Source organism: Aulonocara stuartgranti, assembly GCF_965226115.1.
Source record: "Aulonocara stuartgranti genome assembly, chromosome: 6".
Classification (NCBI taxonomy): domain Eukaryota; kingdom Metazoa; phylum Chordata; class Actinopteri; order Cichliformes; family Cichlidae; genus Aulonocara; species Aulonocara stuartgranti.
In genome coordinates this window covers 28,302,676-28,322,581 of record NC_138944.1, presented here as the reverse complement: position 1 = coordinate 28,322,581, position 19,906 = coordinate 28,302,676, and positions in this window count along the sequence as shown.

Here is a 19,906-nt window from a genome sequence, read left to right as displayed (position 1 = left end):
CCGATAGCTGAGGAGAAACAGACGGAGGGGGTGAGGGTGGGCTTACCGACGGTAGACGTTGAGCGAGGGCTTGAGTGAGTGCGGCCAGTTGTTGATTTATGTGCCGAAGCATGTGTTCGTGGCGTTCCAGAATTGCCTCCGGGGTGAGGACGGGTTGCTGGGTGGGGTTTGAGTCCGCTGAGTCCATGATGGCTGGATCGTTATTGTTACGGTTGGAAGGAGGACTCAAGCGCAGGACTCCGGTACTGATGCTTACAAGAAGAGTTTATTTACAAGTCACCAGGTGTATATACAAGAATGTGCAGGGGGGTGTTATATACAGCTGAGTGGGGGAAGAAGGGGTCTCCAGGGAAGTCCAAGGCAAAGCATACGTTCTTCAGAATATCCACTCACACGATCACAGGTTCACACTCCAACACTGCCACACGGGAAACACACGGGGAAAAATCCAAGAGGTTCTGTAGACAGGGAGACAGGGTTAAGGACGATGCACAGAGGAAAACACTCTTCACTAAACTTGGTGTAGCTTTGACTTTACTAACGCGTGGTAGACAACGATCCAGCGACGAACAGCAGTCACCTCCTGGCTTAAATGCTGCTCCCCTTAATGAGACACCTGGGTCTCATCTCCCGAGGGCGTGGGCCAAGGGTATGAACCCACAGTGAGTTCCGCCCCGGCGAGAGAGAAGAGGAAGAGAAACAGAGAGGGCTGATCAGCGTGCAGCTGATCCGCCTGGCCGTGACAAAGAAAGGCAAAAAAAACCCCCAAAAAACGAAAAAAGGTATAAACAATATTTTCATGTGAAGTATAAATTATCAACAGGAATGAAATTTTAGTGGTTTAAACAATGTCAAGAGAGGAATGTCAAAGAAATTAAGTGTCCTTCAGTTTATGCATGAATAAGCTTTTTGGTGTATTCACCTTTTCTCAAACTGTTTGACCATGCAGGCAGTCAGCAATGAAAAAGCAGATCTAATGATGGAAAAAGAAGCAATTGCAGTTCTGCAATGGACACTTCTGTATGAGCTTTGACTGGGTTGCTTGGGAGAAATGAGATAGAGGTTGTGCTTTTCAGACCGATTTTGGTGAAAACAGGATCAAACTGTGCATATGGATGAAGCTGCGGATGAAGAAGTTTCTATGGACATTATAACAATTTTTCATCATGATAGGCACCTTTCAAGTATACAGAGGAGCTTCATACTTAAAGGATAGGCTTGGATGGAGTACTGCTTTCAACATGTTTGCACACAGTATGTGTATGCTTCACTGGGTTCGTGCAACAAGGCAATTAAAAAAGAGCGATAAAAAGACTTTGCTGGCTAGTGGAGATAAGCTTCACACCACTGCTATCATACACACATTATTCCTTTTTTTGATTTCTTAAGCTGTCATTGCTTAAGGATCTCCCAGTATGCCGTCTTAGATTTGAGTGTTGAGAGATTTAAAAGTGACAGTTTGAGTTTTTTGATTTGCATTCCCTCTTTCAGTTAGGAAAAGCCTACATCATTAAAAATCCATCTGTATTTGCATTTACTTCAAATCTAGAAGGAAATCTTAAGCCCCTTGATGATGTGATGGATTCTACTAACAGACACAAGACTACTGTATAATATTATAATTACAGCGTCCACAACTTAAGAAAACACCAGCAAATAGAAAAATACAACAAGGTTTTACAAAATGGAACAGAAGTTGAAAAAAAAGGCAATAAAAGTGTTTCTGGGAAAAGAAGTGACAGAAACCCAAACAGGTGAAGAATTACACTTAGGTCTACAAGAAGCAGAAGATTTTTCCACGTTGTTAATGTGTTTCATTCACAGTATTTCTACAGTACTGTATATACATGTTTGCCTTTAGCTGTTTATAGTTAGTTAGTCACTTCTGCAGCTGTTCAATCATGTTACCGTCTCCAAAAAAGCGCTTCCCTTGTTTTTTGTCACTTTTATCGTATTTAATTTTTTTGTGAACTTTTTAAAATAGTGCTTATGTTGTGTTGTATTTAGCTTCTATTGTCTGTTGTGTGCTTGAGAAGATTTTTCTGTTTGTTGGTCTTTTCTTAAGTTGCATTGCACTTGACCTTTACGAGTCACCTATATTACTACTTATATAGTTAAATAAATATCTACTGTAATGCTAAAAATTATTTATTATTAGGTGAAAATTAAAAGAAAAAAACGAAAAGAAGCAATAAAACACTATGAAAACACCTCAGTACTGTTTCCTGTCAGGAAACAGTACTGAGTACAAAAGTCTTAAAAGTAAAAGTTAATGTTCTGCAGAAAAATGTCTTCCATCGGTGTTAAATTGATTAATATTACTGCTGCATGTGTTTAAGATTGAGGTCATTTAAAATACTTTAATATTTATATATATTTAATGTTCAGCATGATATTCTATAACATCACAGTTGTGATTCTCCTGGGAGAACCAGGTATCTCTGAAAAAAACTCAGCCCTACGTCTTGATTATTCCAAAAGTATATTAAAATATTAAATAAAAAAATTAGCTGAAATAAAAGACTTGAGCAGTGTGTGACATGGCTAACTATCAATATCCGTAAGGGGGATTCAAATATGACTGAAAAATGAAGGTGGAAAGTAAGATTAAACTTATTAGATTCAGACGTTCTCATAAGCCCCTTTCCCATTGGAACCTACTTGGATCGACTCGGTATAGTTCACCACGGTTGTACTTCTCTCATGACTACTTTATTCCTTCTTACATTCATGTTACCAATCAATCAGTCTTTTAAGTAAATTGTAGCAGAGTCAAGTGATATTCATGTCACCCAGGAAATGTGTAATCCTACAAAAGTGTATTACGAAGAATTTGTGAGACTGTAATATGAATTGTTTCATAACATTAGGGGTTAGAAATAGCTGAATGACACTACAACTTCATTATTGTCAGCGAGTGTCTAGCTGAAGGTCACGTGTAATGCTGACACGATAATGAGGCACAACAAGAGCAGTGATGTGTACAATTGCAGTGGATTTCAAACAGCTGAAGTCATGTTATAGTTATTTAGATATTGACCCTCAAATGTGGCAACAAATGAACCACAGCTGAAAGCTTCTAGCTCTGTAGTTCACTAGCATCCTATATTTAATCACATTTTTCATGGATACTTCCGACTAAACAAAATGTTTCAAATGAATGTTAAATGTTCTTAAAAGTGCTATGTACAACTTTAGCAAATGTTATTTTACATACATCTAAATTACATCCATAAAAATCATGCACACAATAATAATACATTAGCAATGTGTGTCTTGCTGCTGGACTCTGCTCTCCATTTCACCTGGTGTGCGTGTTTGCTTTGCTGTTTGTCTGCTCCACGGAGCAGCGAACACACCCTCACACATTGTGAAATGACTAATACTCTTGTACATTGAAGGAAAGATGAACATACAATAAACTGCCCTGATGATATTTTCATGCTAATCTTTTGATTAATCTTTTGATGGTGAAAGGTCACAACCAGACAAAGCCAATGAAGAACAAAGACGCTAGCAGGGAAAAGCAATGGATTTACCTGAGAAACAGTGAAGGCTGGTTAAGAAAAACACTCCAGTCTTTCTTTTTGAAGATCTGTAATCAGTCTGACAAATACTACTGATGATTTTGTGGATGGAGTGTGAAGCAGTTGCACAGCTGAAGCAATGCTGACAATTAGATGAGAAAATAGCAATCAGAGGCAGCAGTACATGCAGACTGCAGGTAGTGAAATAACGAAAAACCAGAGTATGTCAGAAATGCTTTTGAAGCATCTCTGATATACTACAGGTCCACAGTTCTCTAATATGGCTGTTGTTGATGGATACATGCTTGCTTTGCTCCAAACTTTTCAAAAGAAAGAGAAGGAATGACTCTGTGACAAATTCTCAACAACTGAAGGAATCAACTAGTGATATACATTTTTAGTGTGATCTGACTATAACTCTAATTTGGGTATAGGCAAACAAGACAATAGAAAGATAGATACAAGATGCACTGCATGAGAAACCTTCAAAGTATGTATGTTATAGGTGTTATATCTTTCATATTTACTTTACATTTTATTTAAAAAAAATAAAGGCCAATAGACACTAGGCCCACAAGAAGAAATTACATAAACGTCGAATAATTGCGGCTTTTGGCTGAGCTTATCTGAACCAGTTTGGTCAGAGGATTAATTGTGGAGGCAGTTTTATCTGTGTTCATTAGACTATAATAGATTCATATTAATAAAATGGTAATCACGCTAGTAAAGATGAGTGTTGGAGCATTTATGTAACAAATTATGTAGACCGCCTCAGTATCAGATCAAAGCCAGGCGACAAGTGACAAGATGACCTAACATTGCCCTTGAACGTTAAATTGTTTCTTTTGAATTGCCACATTTTCTCTGACAGTTACAATCCCAAATATTTAATAGCAAATTGTCTTGTCATTTGTAAGTATAACGTTAGTGATGTTTGAGTTGATTCACCACAATGTGTAAACAACAGTGCACTAAAAACATCCTTGAGGCTTCTTACAGCCCACAAGGCTTATGCTGAGTGTTATAGGTTGTAACTAATCATCCCTCAAGGCATTATTGCCTGTAGAATATTCACCTGTTTATCGCTCCCTATAGATCTGACTGAAATATTTTCTCTCAGTAAAAAAAATCTCATTGTTATTCACTGAATGCGCCGGAGCTTTGATGCATTCACGAGGGGCGCTGCAGATAAGAATTGAGTTTCATTGTAACCCCAGTTAATGGGTTTGAGGCGAAAGGAGTGACATTTTAAAGAACATAAATAAATAAAAGAATTTTTCTGTCTATGTAACTACATCTGACAGCCTCCACAGCGTTTGTCTAGGTGATACACATGCTACATTTGCACAAAGGTCAAAACGGAAAAAAGGTTAATCTCTTAGCTTGTGTCAGTAGGTAGAAACCTCGAAACATTCTCAGTTATCAAAACTGTCAATGAACGTGCTACATGTTTAAGCAATGATTTTATCATACAATTAATCTTTCAAGAGCTTGGACAGAAACAACCACCGAATTCAGAGTGTTAAAATAAGGCTGTAGAAAGGTAAATACTTCTGTTTCAAAAGTGAACTGTCAAAATGGCTATATGTGAAATGAAGAGACCAAAGATTGCAGAGCACGTTTAACCTTCTCTCCACAAGGCACACAGCTACCTGCTTCTCCACTGAACGCATATAGACAAATCAGCTGTCAAAATCAATCTAAAGAAGACGAAATGCGGACGTTTGGCGGAGTGAGTGGCAAAATAAGAAAAGGGAATTAAAGATAAACACACCACTAGTCATAATATATTATTATAACTCAAAATTCAGCTAGGCTTTTCGTTATCCAGTCCCAGTTTATTTATTTTTATTTTACTTTTGAAACATTTTTTGTAATTTTAGAATTTCTGTTACTTTCCTGCCAGATTAACATCACCTGTCTATGACACCAACAACAATGAACAGGTTGACTGCAAAATACCTCGTCGAACATCTTTGCATCATGTGCACTTTTACATTTTAGTATCTTTCAGCCTGTTGTTTTGGCTTTGAGCTCTACTTTTACAAACCCTCTTTTCCTAATTTTTTTGGGGGGGTTGAGTAAACCAGCTCTTATTAAACTTCAATAGATGACCTGCAGCAATAAACGTGAAGTAATCATAGTAGGTAACTGGTGAATTTTCCCCCCATAGTGAACAACTAAAGCAAACAGCTCATCACTGTAGGCCCCCAAATGAATATTCATTGGATACAAGAGAGCTTTGGATCTTCTGGGGCCACAAGTGCCTCATTTGCTGGTGTGAAAATGTTTTATTTATTTCTTATGAATAAAAAAAATAAACCTCTTCATCATCTTGCTCAGCCACGACATTGTTGTTGTTGTTAACTGTGCGGCTTATTTGACTCGTATTATCTCTTCAGCAGAAAATACACGAGTAAATTGACAGATATAGAAACATGCACTTGGACTTTGTGTAAGATTTTACTTGTCAGCTCAGGCGATGTCAGTACACGAGACAGTTTGTCACAATATTTTCATGCTTCTTGCAGAACACATGACATTATGAGGGCTACAGGACAATACCCAAACAAACACATAGAAACCGAAAATGTAGGCGCAGATAATAACTGCAGATTTACAGTGTTTTGCTGTGAAGTACAGAAAACATTAGATGACTACCAGAAAGAATAACAGATTAATAAAGAGAACAAAGGGAAATCAGAGTTTGGTAACTATTCACTGAAGTGGAAGTGGTCAGGAAATGTGCAGGATTTATTAGAATACCGTTCCTCGTTCTTCTTTTTAATTGTGCAAAAATACATGCTCATTAGTGTCTCTCTGCTTGAGCTGACTGATTGCCTGGTACAGGTATGCATGTAGGTGGCTTTAAATATATACTGGACTATTAAATATGCATGCTGTCATAGTTTCAGGAGTCATTTTTGAATCTAATTAATGCTTAGGAACTTTCAGCTTCTTCAACTTCTTTCGTCTGCAAGGAGTGGAGATATGCATATTACTCTTCTGGTTATTGTATTGCATTGATATTTCCTCAATACAATATAAAAATACATCAAGGTATTATCATTTGTGAATTAGCTGATGTTAACTATTTTTGACTTACCAATTTTAGTAATCAAATGAATTTTAATGAAATTGTACCAAAACAATCAGGAATCAGGAAGGTATTCATCAAATTGTTAGTTTGATGCCATCAAAGCACACTTTCATAGCAGAATTAAACTGTCATGTTTGTCTGTATTCATTACAATGTCTGTTTCATTAAAAAAGAAAAAACTACTCCAATTTCAGATGCAGAAGAACTTCGAGCTTTGTTTGCTTTTTTCTTAAAAATGAGCTGAAGTGTATATCAGTGGGCTTCAACTAGCTGTTTAATTGGTCTGTTCTAACCTAGATCACTCATCATTAAATTGAATTTTCTGCTTATGAGAATAAGCCACACTCTAACAAAAAATGTTTTCAGATTTTCTTGTTTCTGCTGCTCTGTGCCTCTTGCTTATTTTCACTCTGTCAGTTTGCACAGCTCAGTTACAATTTAGGTTAAATGAGGAGGCATGGGACAGAACTTAATGAGAATTTGTTTTTACTGCTCTTCCAGTAATTAGTTTGTTAAAGCAGAATGAAATGAGTGTGTCTCAGGAAACGTAAAATTGAATATTAATTAAATTACAAATGGAAATCTTGCTTGAATGTTAGAACAGTCATCAGACTGTGGGTATTTATCTGCTGCTATATTTTGAATTGAAAGCTGTTTAATTTCAAGCTATGCAAAAAGTTTTATGTGCTCTTCTCATTTGGTTTGTTTTAAAATTAATATTGTCAGTTGCTGGAGCGCTACGCCTCCTGCTTTGTGGCTTATATTCTTGATGTCATACACTGCAACTCTTCCAGACTTGAATGTGTCAGATGCATGGAGACAACCAGGTAATGAGATGTAGATATCCCACGCAGCAATTTCACAGCCTGTGTTTTCATCCCAGGGCTGCCTATCACTTCTGCAGGGATGGCACGCTGCTTCGATGATGACTGTCCTTCAAACGGCGGGGGGTGGAAGCACTGACACAAAGTCTGTGACACAGAACAGGGAGGGAGAAGACAAGGGCAAGAGGGTAACAAATGCTGAGGAAAATCCGCCAAATAAATACAAGCTTTAAAACATTGACTGGGACGAGCTTGCCATCAATGGAAGGCTGAAACATGCAGATGCAGAGCATCACAGACACAGAGAGAAACGTGTGCGTTGTCAAAGTGTGTGAACTGTGTACTGCTGCTAATGCATTTAAACAGGAGCTCAGCATTGTGTAAGCACAGAGTGACATTGAGGACAGAATGAATAATTCATTGTCCTCACTCCATGATCTCCACAGTTAATATGTGTTGCGCTATATGCGAGTAAGTTAGAAGGCAGTGGAAAAGACAATCACCTAATCATGCATATGATTATGATTGTATTTGTTTGACAGTATATGTTTCAGATCAGATAAGCCCATCCCTCCAGGGAATATCTATTTTAGGATCATTTCTGCTACAGTAAAAACATAAAAGCAATTTTGTGTAAAAGTTGTGGGCAGTTTAGATTCTTGCATCATCCAGTACTATCAGGGAGTCAACCTATCAGGTCACTCTACCAGGATGACAGGAAATGTTTAGTTACCTAGGTAACTCCAGTTCTCGCAATAGGAAGCACCTTTTAGTGTCACCCCTTATGGAACCTAATACCACATCTGTTTAAGATAGACCAATACAAAGACACAGAGTCCCCCAACCCCCTTTTTAATAGCCCCTTGTGCCACACCAGACATTCTCAATGTATTTCTTCTGCATCCACATGAATGTAGGGCAGTGTGGTGAGATACCTTACTCAATTTTCATAGAATTGAGTTAACCCGGATAACGAAATGTTATCTTTCAGACCTCACTTGGTATCTCACTATGGAACATATAGCCTACTCCAAAGCTTATTCCTGGTGGAATGTGCAGGACGCTGCAGTTCCTGGTATCCATATGCCATCAAAGTAGCCTCCACCAACGAGTGTGACAGCAACTGACAGGACACAAACCTCCTTCTACATGAAGCAGTCCAGGACACACAATGCTGGTTGCTTTTCCTAAACCCCTTTGGTCTTTGGTGGTGTAATGCTCACACAGGACAAAGTGAATTAAGTCCGCTTCTGGCTGAATAATTAGTTTCAAGGCAGAAGTAGTCTGAGTGGGAAACTTGGTATAAGTGATGCTGAAATATAAGCAAGGCAGGCTGCATAACAACTTGTCCAAATCTTTTGATTTAAAATACAGGAACTTCACACAACCACTTTGGAAAATATACATTTTCTTGATATCTGTACTGATGTGGACTAGGTAAGGAGTTAGAAATCAAAGGATCCTACATCGTTTGATTGAAATAAAAATTATTAGACTACCAATGGCTAAAATCAAAAACACCCTAGAAATCAAAGTGCTTGCATGCTTGACAGTATCTGGGCATGCTCCTAATGAGAGGATGGATCGTGTCCTGGGTTATTTCTTCCAAGACTAGTGCCAGTTGTGAACCTGCCAATTCTGGTAATCTACAGCAAATGCCAATCACCCTTCACGGTGCAAGGCAGTGAGGACAGGGCCCACTAGAGGACATTAGGCCTTCAAATCACATTCTTGAAGTTAGTTTTAGGCCAGTGGCCTACTGGATGTCATTTTGTAGCTCTGGCAGTGTTCACCCTGTTCTTATTTGCACAAAGGAGCAGATAACGGTCCTGCTCATAAGTTGTTCCTTCTACGGCAATATCCAGCTGGAGTACCTGCCTTCCTCCTAAAATATCTGCCATGCTATTGAGACTGTGCAGGGAGAAACAGCGAACTTCTGTCAGTTGCACTTATTGATATGCCATCTTGGAGAAGTAGTGAGTGCCAATAATGACATTAGCCAAACACAAAATTACTGAAAAACCAGTCAAAAAAGATGAGGGGAAAAATATTAATTAAAAAATGTTTAATGTTAATTTCAGTAACATCAAAGCAGCTGAAAATGATTAACAACCCCCTGTGCTACTTAACTGACCACATCAATATCCCAGAAGTTAAATTGATGCTATACGCTTATTTTTAAGTGTTTCTTTAACATTTTTGAGCAGTATACTTGTGCTTCTGTACACTAAAAGTAATAGAAAAAATATTTTTGTTTTCATGTGATGACTTGGGGTTGAGGTTAAACTAATCTGTATAAATTCAAAAAAGCAGTTTGAATTTACAAACTCTTTGCTTTTAACTGTCTGTGAGGTCTGTGTCATACTGTATATTAAAACTAGTCTGTTCTAAACTTCTTTTAGGTATGGCCTCTATAAGCAGGATGGATATTATTCTATTATTAAATAATTGTTTTTAACAACATAATTTTTGTGGCGGTCTGGAAATGCCTACCTCTGTTAAAAACTGACATGGTGTAGTACACATGTGACATCTGAGAGATTATTTTCTGAGCCAGTCAGTAGCCTGACCACTGCCTTCATATGTCCTGAAGGCTACATGAGTCCTACAAACGTCTATGTTGTCTACACCAATTGTTGCCCCATGCTGTTTTCAATAAATGTTCCTCATGTGGATTAAAATGATGAATATGTATTGTAACCCTGCTTCTGTGACTACACAAGGGGCCCTCTAATAAAGCTCTACAGACTCAGGTACACAGCACAAACTGCACCTACCAAAGGGTGGCACAGAATCTGAGTGGTTAGCATTGTTGCCTCCCAGCAAGATAGTCCTGGGTTTGAATTTCTCTGTCAGTTGGGGCCTATTTGTGCAGACTACATGCTGTTCTTATGACTTAGAGTTGTTTCTTATTTACTCTTGGTTCGCAAATGTTACACAGGATGGCACAGGTGCCATTTTCACTTCAAAAACATACACATTAAAATTCATGTTTTCACAGACACTGCTGGGAAAGATAAATCTGAGTTAACATACTGAATGCTGAACACAGAATAAGAGAAAAGCTCCACCTCTCAGGTGATAATGATTGCAAATATTGAAACACATATTAATGAAATGGAAAAGTATGGCAGTATTTCCTTTCGAGATCGTAAAGCGAGGCCGACAAGATCAGCGCAAAGCCAATTAATGTCCAGCTGCCTTTTTGTTAAAGCCCTGTGTTTCTGTGAGAACGATGAAAAACATCCCATGACTCTCCATGAAACAATTTAGCTTCACATAGAAACTTCTAAAAATAATAACATGAAAAGTGTCACGTGGTGAGGAGGTGAGTGAGGACCCAGAATGCACATATACAGGTGTGGATGTAATAAACAAAAGCATGACATTTATTTAGGCTGATGGGCTGGATACAAAGATGAAACGTGAAGTACTAACTTACGGAAAACCAAAAATACTACTTTTATATCTTTCAATTCAGTTCAATTTTATTTATATAGCGCCAAATCACAACAACAGTCGCCTTAAGGTGCTTTATATTGTACAGTAGATCCTACAATAATAGATACAGATAAAGACCCAACAATCATATGACCCCCTATGAACGAGCACTTTGGCGACAGTGGGAAGGAAAAACTCCCTTTTAACAGGAAGAAACCTCCGGGAGAACCAGGCTCAGGGAAGGGCGGCCATCTGCTACGACCGGTTGGGGTGAGAGAAGGAAGGCAGGATAAAGACATGCTGTGGAAGTGAGACAGAGATTATATTATATCTTGAGAGCAGATGTTGTCATTGAGGACCCCTTGGTAACTTGGGAGGCTCCTCCTGAGACTACGGGCTCCGCCTCGAGAGGAGCAGATACCACTGGCTCCAGGCTCAGATTGTATGGGGCCATCAAGCCCAGGTGTAGAAGTAGGAAGCCTTTGAAACTCGGGGGATGCTAGCTGGGGCTGCCAGGGCTCACAGCCGACTCTGTTTGAACCAGCTGGGGGTGTGCAGAGATCACAGGTGGCTCTGGTTGCACCAGCCAGCCTTTTGCAGATCTTGCACCCGACTCTGGTTGTGCCAGTTGGGGCTGCGCCAGCTGGGGCTCTGCAGGGCTGCAGCCTACACAGGTAGCACCAGCTGGAGCTACTGAGGCACTGCTGCCAACTCCAGAGGCCAGGTGCATGGTGCTTGGTCACTGCAGAGGCCCTGGGTTACACAGCAGTTCATGGTAAAGCCCCAAAAAGAGCTACAGTGTCTAGGAAGGACCCAAGTGGGACAACCATCCTCATAGATGTAGGAAGTGAACAACAGTTTCTGGAAGTGCAGGCTCAGCTACAGGCTTAAAATTCAGCCTCTGATTCGCGTGTATAACAAATAGTCTCTGTAGGTACAGGTTGCAAACAGTAAATAGCCCTTCTGGAGTCCTCCTACAGTTTCTTGAACAGCCCAGGGAGTGAAAATCACATGACCACAAAAAAAAATTGTCTATGGGAGGGCTGCTTAGCTACATAGTCTGGAGTTCCAGATATAGCAGGCTTAGGAGGATTACTAGCAGTCTAACTGAGCTGGATGCAAAACACAATTTGTAGTTTCTAATGAAGAGGCTGGAAAACAGAAATAGTTTTAGACTCATTCAGAGGAACACAGTTGGTTATTTCTGGCAGAGACACATGATGAACAAATTCCATGCAAGAGACACAAGCAGTCTACTATATTGCTGACTCAAAAAATACAGACTTGTTTTCTCTCAACAAAGAATCACACTCACACTCTTGTACCAGAAAACATGAGTTCAGGACTCAAATTGTCTTTCACTTTTAATTTAGTCAGCTCGGACACAGGAAAATAGTCCTTTCACCCAGAAGCAAAGATGTACAAAGATTATAACAGGAACTAAATGGCTTACAAACACAAGGCTCAGTCGCAGGTTGGCATACTCTTGCAAAGTACGTCAGCTCCGACCTTGAAAGTCCAGATTCAGAAGATCCAGTTTTGGCAGTAGAGAACTCAGAATTTATTCCTTAACCCAGAAACAGATAACTCAGATTTAGCATGATCCAGCACAGACACAGAGTCTGTCCTTTCATTACTAGCCAACTCAGGAACTGAAAATAGGGTCTTAGAATTGATATTGGTTGACTGACTCTGGGAAAACACTCAAGTGGCAATCAATTTTATTTAAGTGGAAAGTCTAAGGCTGCAGTGTTGAGGAACCCCACTTCCTCCTAGAGCAGAGGTCACTAACAGGTGGACCACAGTCTGGGTCTAGACCCAAAAGCTGTCCCAGATGGACCCGAACCTACAACTACAAACAGATTTAAAACCTGCTTCTATTTTTACTGGTGCAGGTTTTCTGGTCTTTATGGTAGTGGTTCAGTATCTGAAGAAACACACAGACTAATTCGGTGCCTTCCCACGTAATACCACTGTGCATACCGGGCAGTAAACACTAGGATTCTGCAGTGCCGACCGCAGCGAGTAAGTTACACATGAAAAGATGTAGAAAGGAAAAGAAATATAGTGATGCATGAAGAAAAAAGAAAAGGAGAAATTCAGATGACTGCACTGGAGAAAGCTGAAAAAATAAAACAGAAAAACTGCGAAACAGAAAAAGGGAGAAATAAGGAACAAATGGTGCTGTGTAAAAAAAATGTGGACAATGAAAATAGAGCATTTAATAGGTAAATGCTGGACTTCTCCAAATGTAATCAGTTGACTGCCTATCAAATGTGGCCCCCAAAGAGCAGTTTGTAATAACTGACCTTTCACTTTCCGCCTCAAATAGTTTCTGAGACAACTTTCTCAGGTGTGAGGAAAGTAGCTCTATCCATCTTGGTCATTTTTGGCTCCACGCATGAAAGCAAGGCAGTTTTTTCCACAGTTAACATAATCAAAACTAAATATTATCTGAGGTTCACCACTGAGGACCTCCACGTGTACAAGAACGTCCTGAAATCCAAGCTTTTCCTCCCTTTACTTAAATTTTCTGAAGTTAAGTACTTCACTTGAATATGGATCACATTTTTTTATGTTCTGTTATTTTGAAATGGAGCCCTATATATGGAGCTATATATATATATATATATATTAGGGGTGCAACGATACACAAAATTCACGGTTCGGTTCGGCTGATACTTTGGTGTCACGGTTCGATATTTTTTCGATACAAAAAAATGTTCATGCCTTTTTAATTTGTCATTTATTAAAATTATAAATATATATTTTAACTCAAAAGTACAGTTTTTAAATTTAACCCTAACCCTTGTGCGCGTTTTTTATTTTGACAGCGAATGCGCACCTGCGGACCACTTATGTGCAGCCCTGGTTATTTAGCACGTCATATTGCAGCCACAGAAATTCTTTTGTCCATGAAACCATAAAGCTGCACTTTCTTTTTGCCTTATAGTCTGATTTGTCATAACTTCTCCGTTTTGTGGTAAGCTTTTCTTTGGCTGTCACTTCTTCACCCTGACCTGTCTTATTTGGCTCAGCAGAACTAAAATATATATTCTGCTGCTTTTACACACGGACTCACATAAGCTCAGCGATTCTCTGCGCGATCAACCTCTCACATGTTTAAGCTGCGGGAGATTTCACTTGTCATGTTTGCATAGTAAGCTAACGATTAATAAGACGATGTCAGAGGAATTGGTGCACAAATTATCATCACTCACAGATCAGTGCTGTCGCTCTCTATACACAGTTCGCACGATTGCAAAGTGAAAGCAAAAAAACAAGCGCAAATTCAAACGCGATTTCAATATGTCACATATTGACAGTGGCTCACTGATGCCAATGACATAATTACCCAGCTACATTTCTGAAAGAATGCAAAAGCATTGACATATATTTTTCCTTCCTACAATAGCCCGACGGGCAGGGTAGCCCGTCTGAAAAAAATCGCTAGCCCCAGGACGTCGGGCTAGCGATTTTGCGAGCCCTGTATCTGATTGAGGAATCACTCATCTTTGGAAAAGAGAGTTTATTACGGAGAAATGTCTCTTTCCAAAATAAAAGCTATACTATCCGCTTCTTCTGGGCTATATTCTCAGCAGCATAAGGAGAATCATGTGCTAACAGCTGTCTAAATGACTCGGCTAAAGTTAGTAGCATGCTTGCTTGTTTTTTTTCTGCTTCCACTTGTCTTTGCACTAGGATGATGTCGGCGTAAATGTGCAGTCATATTCGTTGTGTTCCCACTAGTGCTTTCAGGTTAATCTCGTTGAAATGACCTTAACGCCACAACACGGCAAATCTCCGTTAAGGAGCTACCGCCGATCGCCCCGTGCATGGGGCTAGACGGCCAACACGTTAACGAGCTAACTGCGCTAACACACTAGTTCCCACCCATGTAATTGAGCATTGCATGGCACATCCAACATACTGTTTTACTTTAGTCCATGACTCGCTTACCTTCAGGGTCATACGTCACATGAAAACCAAAATAATTCCAAACGCCAGATCTGAATGAGAGTGGGGGAGGTCCATGTTGCAAGGAGAGCTTAATAAATGACAAATTATTGTCATTTATTAATATTACAAATTATAATATATATATATATGATCTCACTGAGGGGGTTCAGGCCTATGCAGAGGGAAGGTAGTCAGAACTGAGGGGATTGAACTACCAGAAGGCAACATTGCAGACATAGAGGACAGTTACAAGTACCTGGGGATCCCGCAGGCGAATGGGAACCATGAAGAGGCCGCTAGAAAAGCTGCAACCACCAAGTACCTGCAGAGGGTCAGGCAAGTCCTGAGGAGTCAGCTGAACGGTAAGAACAAGATCCGGGCCATCAACACGTACGCCCTGCCCGTGATCAGGTACCCTGCTGGGGTAATAGGCTGGCCAAAGGAGGAGATAGAAGTCACTGACATAAAGACAAGAAAGCTCCTTACCATGCATGGAGGGTTTCACCCCAAGTCCAGCACCCTGAGGCTGTACGCTAAGCGGAAGGAAGGGGGCCGGGGACTGGTGAGCGTCAGCACCACAGTCCAGGATGAGACAACGAACATCCAAGAATACATTGGGAAGATGGCCCCAACTGACCGAGTGCTCAGTGAATACCTCAGGCAGCAGAAACCCAAGAAAGAGGAGGGAGACAAGGAACCATCATGGAAGGACAGGCCCCTGCACGGTATGTACCACCGGCAGATAGAGGAGGTGGCTGATATCCAGAAATCCTACCAGTGGCTGGACAAAGCTGGACTGAAAGACAGCACAGAGGCACTAATCATGGCAGCACAAGAACAAGCTCTGAGTACAAGATCCATAGAGGCTGGGATCTATCACACCAGGCAAGACCCCAGGTGCAGGCTGTGTAAAGATGCCCCAGAGACAATCCAGCACATAACAGCAGGGTGCAAGATGCTAGCAGGCAAGGCATACATGGAACGCCATAACCAAGTGGCCGGCATAGTGTACAGGAACATCTGTGCTGAGTATAACCTGGAAGTCCCGAGGTCAAAATGGGAGATGCCCCATGGAGAATGACCGAGCAAAGATCCTGTGGGACTTCCAGATACAGACGGACAAAATGGTGGTGGCTAACCAACCGGACATAGTGGTGGTAGACAAACAGAAGAAGACGGCCGTAGTGATCGATGTAGCGGTTCCGAATGACAGCAATATTAGGAAGAAGGAACACGAGAAGCTGGAGAAATACCAAGGGCTCAGAGAAGAGCTCCAGAGGATGTGGAGGGTGAAGGTAACGGTGGTCCCCGTGGTAATCGGAGCACTAGGTGCGGTGACTCCCAAGCTAGGCGAGTGGCTCCAGCAGATCCCGGGAATAACATCGGAGATCTCTGTCCAGAAGAGCGCAGTCCTGGGAACAGCTAAGATACTGCGCAGGACCCTCAAGCTCCCAGGCCTCTGGTAGAGGACCTGAGCTTGAAGGATAAACCGCCCGCAGGGGTGTGCTGGGTGTAATTTTATATATATATATATATATATATATATATATATATATATATATATATATATATATATATATATATATATGCTGGACTCTACCAGGGCTGCCCTTTGTCACTGATTATGTTAATAATTTTTGTGGACATAATTTCTAGGTGAGGCCAAGTGGTGGAAGGCTTCCACACGGGCAGTTTTAGAATCTTATCTCTGATTTTCACAGATGATGTGGTTCTGTTGGCTTCATCAGATAGTGGCCTCCAGCTCGCACCTCCAAGTCTGAGTCATCTAAGCTAGAGATGCTTAATACAGAACGAGAACAACGAAGAAACCACAATACCTCATAAGCACAGGGAAACCAAACCAAATTAATAAAAGCAAGGCACATTAACCACTTCTCAAAACTCATTCAATGACAAACTAACAAGATTCAAAACATAAATCCTGGGTCATAGACCCAGAATCATGACAAAAAGATTATATGCAAAGTGCATTGTTCATGGCTATAGTTTCAAATTTAATACATGTGTAGCATCATATTTTCAAAATTTTAACCTATTGTTTTCACTAAGACCTTGTTGGTTTCCCATCCAGTACTTTAATCTCTAAAAACTGGTGGCATAAGAATTCTCCTCCTCCCAAAAGAACCTGATGAGGAAAAGCAGCAGAGATGATGGAAGAAATAGAGGGAAGAACCTGCTCAGCTGGTTATCAATAGTGTATTCAGCTCTAGGCATTTGCCCATCCAAAGGGGCATCAACATTACTACTTCTCATACAATAAGTTCTCTGATACAGGTGAAACAGGATGAGGATTCTCAGAAACCTCCCCTTGTTATCTAGAGCTCCATCGTACAGTATATTTTATCTTCCACAGGCTTCAAACTCTTGACAGGGTGTAACCCCTATGACACTAAGAAGACCTATGACACTAAGAAGACTTGCAACAGTTTACTCTGGGACAAAACCATGCTGCACAATCAGAAGGGAGGGCAGTGAAAGCAAAGGAATACTAAGCACCAATGGAAAATGTGGGAGAAACACAAACAACAAATGATATTTCTATTCATGAACGGATCACAGGCTAAAAATAGAGGTGGAAAAAGCTACAGGGACACACCTGTGGCTTAACACATCTATTCAGATCAGAAAACAGAAGGTGGAAGGCCATGGTATTAACACATTCAACTACTGGAGAAGTAGATGAGAGTCGCTGTAGTGGCTACAGTGATTGTTACGCTCACTCAGACATGTAGTCTGAGAAATCACTGACAACAATACTAGACTGGAGGAAGATGTTTATTTTTATTTACTTTTCAGTGATGCTCCTCAGACAAGGTTTAAGGGGGCCAACAGCTGAAAAGACCAGGCAAACTATTGTCTACTGCGCCATCGATCAGTATACTGCAGTGCCCCCTTCTTTCACTCTGTTTCTCTTTCAGAAAACACTAAACAACCCTGACATGTTAACAACAAAGAGAATCGTTACTAAACTCTGGCATTTACATAGTTCAGATGAATTAAATTCATAAGAGATAGCAGCAAAAAAAGGCCTGGTACTGAGAGGAGAAAACAACCATCCATGGGGATGCAAGCCTGAATGTTAGTCTTCTATCTGTCAAAGCTGATATGCAACACAGGCTCTTGTTGTGGACACTGAAGGTTAAAAGCTGTAGTTACTTACTGCTTAGCATTGATTCTTACCTTTAAAAAATAAGCATGTCTGTATTTCACAAAGTATCATGCAGATCAATAAATATACCTTTCTCCTGAATTTCTGGAAGAAAATTGCTAAAATAAAAAAGAAAGTATGAACCACTTTAAAACAGAGAGATAGGTAAAGAGATTATATCACATTTCTGCATTCATTGAGGCTATAATTTGCAGGTTGTTGAGTCTGTAATGTCTCTATTTATTTGGTTAACAGCACTGCTATTCCACAGATGCTCAATCCTCTCAGCCTATTCCTTCCTCTGAGGATCTCGTTTACACTTTATTTACACTGAAACCGCAGTTTGCACAGTGTTGTGTGTGTGTGTGTATATATATAAGTGTGTGGAATGCCCCATCTTTAACCTGCTCTGTCTTTTCAGTGAGCATTTATGAAGCTATACACAAAAGCTGAAAATCGACATTACGGCGTTGTGAAGGGATTCATTAGCTCACTCCCCAAAGAGAAACACTGCAAGAATGTCAGCTCATACCTCCCTTGTAGCTCTGTTACCGAGCCACTAGAGAAGCCCACACTGCTACGTGTCTTGTTTGTTTGCTTGTTTTCTGACGGCACGTTAACACTGCATTTTTGTGGTCTTCAGCAGAACTCACGAAGAAGCGATCAAAGCAATGTTCTTCATTACAAAAGAAACAGTTTTTTTCTTTTTAATGGTATATGTTTTCAGAGAATGGCTGGTTTTGACACAGGGACTAATACAGCCCAGCACAGGTACATCATCTTTCTGTCTGATGTGCATTTTTTTTTAACTACAAAAAAAGTGCTTGTGCAAATATTGGAGGATTAGGGTGAGTGAGGTTTTATGCAGGGTTGGTTGTGAAAAGCAATTGTGGTATGAAATTATGCTTATGTGTTTTACTGCTCGGACCACCCCGTCTGCAAATGCAAATGGAATTTTTGTGGTCTTAGTTGGAGTCACACACACATACGCTTGAAGCTGCAGCCCACCAGCGCTGTCTGAAGAATGTTTGTGCACACCTATATGCACAGTGAACGGACACAGAATTTTGGTTTGAACTTAGAAACATCACGTGCCTTTGGATGTCCTTCTATCAACATCTGAGGCACTGTGTTTTTTTCTGTGGGATTCTTTGTGTTTGTGTAAGGGAACTCTGCTTGAGTATCTTGAAAATGAATTCTCCCCTGTAGCCGTGTTAGGGAAATGTTTTCTGCATTTAAATAAGTTGTGAAGAGCTCATTTGTTTGGCTATTAAAACATCTAAGTATTACTGTGATTATTATTTGCTAATATTCTTAGTTATTACAAGTAAGAGTGGTCAGTTGGGAGTATGTATTATCTGAAAATACAAACAATGAAATACTCTTCTTTCTAATGGGCTTTAAGAGAGGGGTAATTTTTGGCGATAAATATGTCAAATATATTCATTGTCATTAGTGTTATTGCGAAAAAGACAACATGAGGATAGAAAAATTTCCTTTTAAAGGAATACAATGTGTTCAAAAGAAGATTTGCATTATATATGGTTCATTTTTACAAGTCACCTGTTTTATTGTGAACACTCATGATTGTAAAAGGAAGTGAATGTGGCAGTTGTGACGGAAAGTATGAGAAGTTTGTGCAAGTGTGTATGTATGAACTGGACTATCTCCTCGACAGTCTTTGTCGATACCCACATTTTGCGAACTGCCTGTGAGAAGCTGGCGACATTTCTGCTCGAAATTCACGGGGCAGCTACTTACTTTTGTTTCAGCACCAAGGGCCCGTGCCATCTCGGAGATGTCCGCTCTGCACTCCTTCATAGATATCTGTTATGATCTAGTCCCATTTAAGAAGGTGGCATTTATCATTTTCCAATAACTCAAT